This window comes from Solanum tuberosum, unplaced genomic scaffold (assembly GCF_000226075.1).
Source record: "Solanum tuberosum cultivar DM 1-3 516 R44 unplaced genomic scaffold, SolTub_3.0 scf00375, whole genome shotgun sequence".
NCBI classification, from domain to species: domain Eukaryota; kingdom Viridiplantae; phylum Streptophyta; class Magnoliopsida; order Solanales; family Solanaceae; genus Solanum; species Solanum tuberosum.
The window spans coordinates 11,683-20,692 of record NW_006239299.1 but is presented as its reverse complement, the minus strand read 5'-3'; positions in this window follow the sequence as shown (position 1 = coordinate 20,692).

The following is a 9,010-nucleotide window of genomic DNA, read 5'->3' as shown; positions in this document are numbered from 1 at the left end:
ACTACCTGAGACTCGATCTGTTTGGTAATCTCCTCTTTGATCTTTAAACTCAACTCAGGCTTGAATTTCTGAGTCTTTTATTTTACTAGACTGAAATCTGGATTAATCGGCAACTTATGGGACACCATATTCGTACTAAGCCCTGTCATATATTTGTAAGACCAGTCAAATACATCAATGTATTCCCTAAGAAAGCGGACCAGATCCCTTCTCTGAGCCTGAGTCTGATGGACACTGATTCTGACTTCCTTGACACATTCCTCATCTCTGAGATTGACAGTCTCAGTTTCTTCAAGATTCGTCTTGGGTTGATTCTCGAATTATCGAAACTCTTCAGCAACATGTTCGGGTACATCATTTTCTTTTTCATATTCCTCGCACTCATCATCACCTGCCTCATTTTGTTCACTCAGTTCATGACATGACATGACATTGGCAGGTTTTAAATTATTATTACTGAAATTATAAACAAACAAAGTTAGGAAAGTAGAATATAAACAGATAAGTAAACAAATTTTGATAAAAGAGGCTTTCATTTAAATTGAAAAACAAGAACAAACTTTGGCTATGGCCAAGGGCCATTTCGCATTTTTAAACATCACAGGGGAATTTTAAAAAAACACTCAAACAACAAAAGAAAACTGCATAAATGGTGGGTCTCGGGCCTCTTCCGGACTACCACCGATTTTCAAAACAAACACAAATTTGTGTCATTTCTACCAAGATGAACGGGGGATCAAAAGCAACATGGAGGTCCAATTCTGCAATTGCTCCTCCAGCTCGGCATCGCAGATTTCTGAGGCCTTAGCTTCATCCTCCATGACTGCGTCAACTTCTTTGAACATGCCCCAGATTCCTTCCCCCAGACCACTGTCAATGGCATGCTCCCGCACCGGGAATGACTAGTACATACGAGGAATTGGCCTGGCCAATGCTTGATTAACACACTTGTTCTTCATCTCTACTTCATCAGCATCTGTGGGGACATACCCCAAACCAAACTTTGCTTCTTTGGCAGGGATCTGAATAGGCTCGACAATTCCTTGAAAGTGTTTCTCCAATACGAAACCTGGTTCAAAACCATTCTGGAGCATGACAATAGCAGTCATCTTATATATGGCAGGCATAGGAGGTTGCGGAGCCAAATCATCATCGGTGGAATTCACCAGCTCCACCGTGTAGAAATTACAACCTCGAGAGATATCATCAATGATTGGTGCATACCCATTGGAATGGATCCCTTCACCATAAATGACCAATTCCTGGTCCTTCCAAACAAATTTCATTAGTTGGTGAAGGGTAGAAGGCACAGCCCCAGCCATTTCGATAAACGGTCTTCCCAGAAGTATATTGTAACTGGTGTTGATATCCAACACCTGGAACTCCACGTTGAATTCCGCAGGATCTACCTGAATATCCAAGTTTACTGCACACAATGTGTCTCTTTCCACTCCATCAAAAGGCTTCACATTGACTTGGTTCTGGTGAAGCTTTCCCAGGTCAAATTTCAGCTGCCTCAGAGTCCACAGTGGGCAAATATTAAGATTGGATCCTTAATCGACCAAGACATGATTTATTATCTTATCTCAACATATAGTGGTGACGTGCAGAGCTTTGTTGTGCATCATGCCTTCAAAGGGCAGCTCGTCGTCACAAAAACTAATTCAATGTCCTCGAATAACCTGGTTTATCATGGCTGCTAGAATATCGCGGTTGGTGCCCATGGGCATATAAGTGTCATCCAAAGCCTTCATCAGAGCCTGCCTATGCAACTGTGAACTAATTAATAACGCCCACACAGAGATATGAGCCGGCGTCTTCTCCAAATGCTTATAATTGAATAATCTTTCGACTGCATTTTTCTCCAGAACTCCTCGGCCTCGACTTCATTGATCGGCCTTTTTGTTTGGTCCTTCTTCTGCACACCCTGAATCAGCTCTTCTGGCGTGTAGCACCTGCCAGATCTGGTCATACCCTAGGTAACAGCCGTTTCAGTCACAAACTTTGGTCGAGCAAGAGTTTCTCGTGGCACCAAGGAAACAACCTTCTCGGGTGTCAGAATCAGAAACTTTTTCTTCTGTCTAATGCTCAACGAGGCTACAACCCTTTCCAGCTCATCAGGAGCGATCGAAACTGTTGCATTTGTCACGCACCAATCATCATCTGTCTTTATCATATTGATAGTGATGCCTCCATGATTTGGCAAAGGATTACTATTGACATTGGCCGCGACTGTCTGATGAGAGACCACGTTCTGATCAATCAGGTCTTGTATTTTATGCTTCAGGTTAATACAGTCCTCGGTATCATGTCCAACACTGTTGGAGTGATATTCACCTCTGGTCAGGTCTGTAAAACTTTGAGCTAGTGTCAACCGGCTTGGGCCCCACTAGATGAATATATCCTGCCACAGTTAATCGCTCGAATAACTTTGTTCGGCTTTCGATGAGCGGAGATAGTAGGGGGCGTTTGGTAGCTAGGAGGGGGAGTATTTTGATAACTGGGAGAAGGGGTATTTTGATAACTGGTGGAGGGGTATTTTGGTAATAAGCCGGGTACGAAATCTTTGAAGGTCGAGAATGACCTTGGTATGGTAAGGATTTCCTTGGGGTCTTCTTCCCCTCATAAGAGATAGAAGACACATCTTCTCTTTTCTTCTTCAATAGACCCGAGGATCCGGGTGAGGCAACAACACGAGCAATCTTCCCGATTCTTAATCCATTTTCGAAAGTCTCACCTACTTTGACTATCTCGGCAAACTTTGCTCCAACGAGCAAGATAATTCTATCATAATATTCGGGCTCTTGAACCCGCTCAAATACTTCGACAATTTTCTTCTCAGACATAGGAGGCCGAACTCTAGCTGCCTTCTTTCTCCATCTGTATGCAAATTCTCTGTAACTTTCATTTGATTTCTGCTTCATTTTTTCCAAGTAATAGCGATCAGGATTGATCTCCACATTGTAGGCGAATAGTTCAATAAAATCCTTGGCCAGAGCATTCCAGCTAGGCCATTGTCTAGTTTCATAAGATGTAAACCATTCCAGAGCCTCTCTACTCAGACTTCGGCTAAAAAACCGCATCAATAAAGCTTCATCTCTTCCAACTCCCACGAGCTGGTCACAATAAGCCCTCAGGTGCGCTAAGGGGTTCCCTATTCCTCCGAAGACGTCGAATTTTGGTACCTTAAACCCTTCCGGGAGGTCCAAATTTGGATGAATGCATAGATCCTCATAACTCAAACTGGCGACTTCAGGAATACACTACAACTCTGTCATGGCCTTACGGATCTCTTTCTTCATATCCAGCTTGACGACCTCTTCCTTCGACCTCCACTCTCTCTCTTGCTCTTCGTAATGGTCGAGCTCAGAACCATTGGTGTCATGCTCATTGGGAACCAGGATTTGGAAAGTGGCTTTCTGTGTAGGGGTGGAGCAATGGATGGACTTTGGGCATTTTGAGTGGCTCGATAGTTTTGAGGGAAAGTTCAGGGGTTGGTCTGTTGATTTTGGTGACGGAGGGAAGTTTGCGGGTTGTTAACGTTTTGGTTTTGAAGGGGTGGACCAGTTTGGAGGTTGGCATTTTGGTGAGGAAGTGGTACTTGGAGGTTGGTATTTTGAGGAAGGGGTGATGTTTGATAAGAGGCAGAGGCATAATAGGGATATTGGGTGGTTAGGTCGATAATTGAGGGGTTATGAGCAGGACTGGAGGGTGGGTTTTGAGCTTGTTCCGCACTTGAAAAAAGAAAGTGAAGTGGAGGCCTTTCATCTGCTGGAGCATTGAAAGCAAAATTCGGATTAGGCAAGTCTTGCCTTCTCTACATTTCGACCCTCATCTCGGTGATCTGTTGCATCAACTGCATAATTAGTTCTTTCTAATCACCAATGACGGGTTGAGCCATGACAACATCGGTAAGGACAATCTCTTAATTGTTATCACCCATTGTTGACTTGCCCTTCCGAGAATTTGACTGAGGAAGGAATCTGTATGGCCTTTTGATATTGTAAAATAGGGGTGTTCAGCTAACTTATCAACACATATCAGTTCAAACTACTTGTAGAGGAAAACAACTCAAATACAAATCTGTTAGTTTTGATTCAGGCCAAATAATGCAAAATATCGCATAGAGGGCATATAAACACATAAGAGTTGATTTGTTTGAGGACATGTTAACCCACGAATAATGGGGACTGATTTTTTGAACAAACAGGAATTTGCTCGTTTTTATTTTAAGGCTGGTGACTTAGAAAGGTTAAATTGCGTTGATCTAAGGTCTTCTTGCTGCATCTCTCGGCATCTGTTGACGTGAATTCAATGTTTCCTTGTAGAATGAAAGGGGGAAAAGAAAATTTTAAAAGATAGGGGCCGGGCCTTGAAAGACTGCCTACGTATCTCCAAAGGAGAATTTAGGTCCTGCGTAGTTTGGATACAAAGAAAATTTTCATTTTTATTTATTCATTTCAGGTGATTACAAGGAAAGTGAAAAACAAGCAATAAAGCTCCTAAAAGATAAAATGTGCGTCCATCCAAGCCATTCTTCTTTCGATTGTCGCATTAATCACGGGGGGTAAACTCATATGCTTCGGGGGTGATTTTCTCATTCCCTTCTTTCCATCGTCTCTTAAAAGGAGGCCTATAGACAATTTCCTCCTCAGGTTCTTCTTCAATAGCTTCTGATTAGTGTCCTCGGGGACAGGGACTGCGTTATCCAAGAGAGGGTATTCTTCGCGTAGCCTCTGAAGCGTTATGGTTATACTATCTTTGAAGACATCGTCTCCCTTCCGCATAGCGGATGTCTCTCATTCACGATAGAGTGTCTTGCCATCTTAACTGCCAACTCCTAGTCTAGTGACGCATTTACGACTCATGCGACCGCGGTGGCGATTTCTACTTCTATTCTCCTTTCTCTGGTTTCTTGGATCTCCTGTCTGAACCGCTGTAATTTCATCCTCAAATCCTCCTCAGTTAACTCTATGTCGATACTCTTGCCTTTTTCCATCTTAGCTGCGATTTTACCTTTCCTGAGATGATAGGGTAATGTCTTAGGATTTGGCAGTAGGATTTGATTTCTGGCTGAGAAACTCAAGACTCATGGAATTTTGGTCGGACATTTTGGGGTGACTTGTATTTGTCATTGTGGAGATTTTCATAGAATTTTTTAGAAGGAGTAGGCTAAAAATGTCATCATTCAAAGCAACATATCACATAAATAGTTTAAAGCACACAAGCATATATCGCGCATCCTAAACAAGTAGGGGGCCCTTTTGTGCCAAGGGTAGGCCTAGCGTATTTGAAAGATGTATGTGTAGAATTGAACCATTTTGTTACCCCCAAAGCGAATTTTGCATATAAAATGATGTTCAAGAGGCGAAAATAAGTAGGGGAAGTAGGAAATAAATGGGAAACACAAAAGAAAAAGCCTACGCAGGGGTCATTTGAAAAGAGTACCAAAATAAAGGCAACCCCACACAAGGGCAAATAACAACAAATACACATAGAAAAACCCACGCAGGGGTGAAATCCGCTAGGAGGTTCCTGACGGCCCCGCTTCTGTTCTGCTTCTCTTATTTTGTGCCATGAGATCCTGGAGCCTAAATTGAATCATTAGTAAGTATCCGTTGCTCCGGCGGCCTTTCTCTTCCCAGTCTTCGAAACACATTCCACTTCTCTTATCTCCAATCCATAAGTTGAGCTCTCCCAAATTGCTTCTCAAGCTTTCTAATTCTCGAGTTACACTCTCGAGGGCATATTTATCCTTCTCTTGCTTTCGAAGAAATTCATTGTGCATTTCTTGATCTTTCTTTTTAACCTCTCTTAATTCTAGCAAAGCTTTGGACTCTTTGTCCTGCACACTGCTGTAAATGTTCGGAACTGAGAAGGAGATACCTTGTATATTGCGTTTCAACCAAGCTTTGTAGGTTTCATTGTACTCGGCGTTGAACCGATCGGCGGCAATGGTGTCTTTGTTCATTTGCAGTGCTTTTTTTCATTCTCTCAGTATCTCTGAAGCCTCATGCACCCTATCATCCCCGATATCGAACACATAGAGACGGTAGTATGCATTTGGGGGTGCAGTTTGTCTTCTTCCGAACTGCCTCAGGACCCAGATGGGTGCATATGGGCGGATACCTCGAATACCTGGTAAAGGAAGTACAAGTTGCATGTCGCCTCGTACTATGGAATCTTTTGAGATGAAACGGTCGAACATCCACTGGATATCTTCTTCTCTTAAATCGGAGAAAATCTGAGCCCATCTTTCTCTAGTCTTCTTATTTTCTAAATCTGTCCAAAATAGCATATCACTCAAACCCTTAAGAGCATTATTATCATAGAGGGTGTGTAGTTATTGAGTCCCGTGTTCCTTCCCTAAGTGGATCACTATCCACCATTGGAGGAGGAGATTACAGCCTTGAAAGTAGCAATGTTCTTCCTTACATCTTCCTAAAGCACGGTACATGTCGGACAGGATGACAGGTGCGATGGGATAATACTTCACTTGCCCTTAGTTCAGATGCCCGTGGAAGAGAGTGTGTGCAAGCATTATTACCCGGATGTTGATGCTGAGGCTCGGGCCTTAGGGGAAAAACCATAGTACTTAATAGCGCAATAGTGAATGCCAAAGATCTGATCTCGTCCCATTCTATGAAGGTAACCCTAAACTCTTTGTTGTAATTCACATAAAAGCTTGCATTCCCGAATCTAACATAGAGATCAATAAAAGAAACGCTAGAACCTTCGGCGCAGAAGGCGTAATCCTTTATTAATCCGAGCCAATTTATAATGTCCTCGAGATTAGGCTTGTTAGGGATTAAGATGTCTTCCTGTTTTCTCACTCTTCTTTCAAGCCCTGTACTGACTGTGTCTATTCCATCCCGAATTTTCTCAATTGTCGGGGTGATTTCCATGGTTCCAAATCGGAACACCATTTTCTTGTTGTCCCAATAACCCATGAGGACTTCAATCAGCTCGAGCCACCCAACCATATTAATGAGTTCTGTTAAGGCCCCTACATATTTTTTGAGGTCCCTTTTGTGAAACGTACGGAGGTCGTTGTACCACATCTTGAGCAAAACTGGGGCTCCACTACCATGTCAAATTTGGGAAATCGATCCATACCTACAAAATAAAGCACGGTTAAGGTTCCCTCCCACAAATAGACAACAGTCAGATTTCCACACATACATCTTTCAAATGTCAAATAATATGATATGTCGTTAGGTCGTGGACCTTGGACATAATTTTTGACGGTTTTACTAATGAACTTAATACGCCTTGGGAATTAAGTTGTCTTAGGCTAATGCTTAGATTTGGATTTGGTTTCGCTCTACTATAGGTTGACTAGAATTGGTTTAGAAATGAAGGTTACCCGAGTCAGACAAACAACGGGGTGAAGTCTAATAAACAACATTGGATGACCACAAACCAACTATTCGTTTATCACTTCCAAAGAATTTAACTTGTGTTTTATCTGAAGGACAGTTGTGGTAAGCCACGTAACCGCTTTTTTTCCTAATGCAATCTATTTAACGTTTAGCGGAATCGAATGCCATGAATGTCACAATTCAATAAATACGATAAATAAAACAAGTAGACAATTAAAACACGTAGCCAAATAAATTAATCTTAAGGTTAGAACCATTCAAGTCCCCAGCAGAGTCGTCATTCTGTTTTTATTTTAAAATATTATTTAGATTGGTTTAAGAGTCGCTATTTAATTTTAAAAGTAAAATTAAGAAAACTGTTGTTTTCAAAAGACTAAAACAGAAAATATAATGAAGACTTAAAAGGGGTTTGGGGTTCTTATTAGTGTTCTAGGAAGGGTTTTAAAGCACCTAGAACATCCGCTAATGCGGTTATTCGGCAATTAATCATTTGGCTAAATATTAGCTTAATTTGAATTGAGAAATTTTTATAATTAGCATCATTTTAAAGGGGATAAGGGGGAAATATGGAACCACTATCTAAGTGAGATATCTTGCAAAATCAATTTTTAGGCCTCATTAAAGGTGATTGATTTGGTTAAGTTATAAAATCAAAACGGGTATTCATTTGGGGATTTGAATTTTAAAACCTTAAGATGTAGTAGCAAATATTGACAAGTAAATAAATGCTATAAAATAAAGAGGGAAAGAGACTTGGGCCAAAATCTGATTTTCATGTATGCCTGGGCCAGTATTTATGCCTATCTTCGTTTTGGGCCTTTGGCCCATTTGAGCCACCTGCACTTGTCCTAAACTAACATAAATGAGATGTTTTTCTTTGGGCCTTAGGCCCAATTCTTTCACCTGTCTTAACCTTCTAACATAAATAATAATGATGATTAAATGGGCTTAGGCCCAACAAATAACAAAAATACAAATTTCTTTTGTGTAAAGAGTGGGTCTTTGACCCAATCTTCTCAATTCTCCTCTGCTTCGAATTTTTCAACTCCGAGACCTGTACGCCATTTTTCGGTACTTATTCTCCAATTCTCAAGGGTAGGCTGACTCGATAAAGGAATTTAAGCCTTTATGGCTCTCCCAAAATGCAAAAGGAAGGAGGAGTTCGTAGTGAAATCGAACAGATTTCACATGCAAAACGATAAACAAATTATCGAATTAGCATTTTTTGGGAGGAAATGAAGTGATAAAATAAAAATAAATAAATAAATGAAGTGACACACCAGCCAATCGTGAACAATACAACATTTAAATAATAATTTAAAAAGGGAAACTGATGAATGCTTAATACTTTTATATCCAAGGTAACGGACAATAATGGGATGAAGAGTCAAAAGGGGATTAATAAACTTTCCAGAAATCAACAGTGCAAGAAAACAAAGGAAACCAAGTTCAATAACTTTTAAACTATTGATATCAAACATACCAATTCAGTTGAATAATTATTCTAACAACATGAAAAGAAGCAGTGACATAAATATTATGAAATAACTAACACAAGACTAACTTTAAACGAGTCTTGATGGACTAGCAAATACATAAAATGACCAATTAATTATCAAGCATCATGT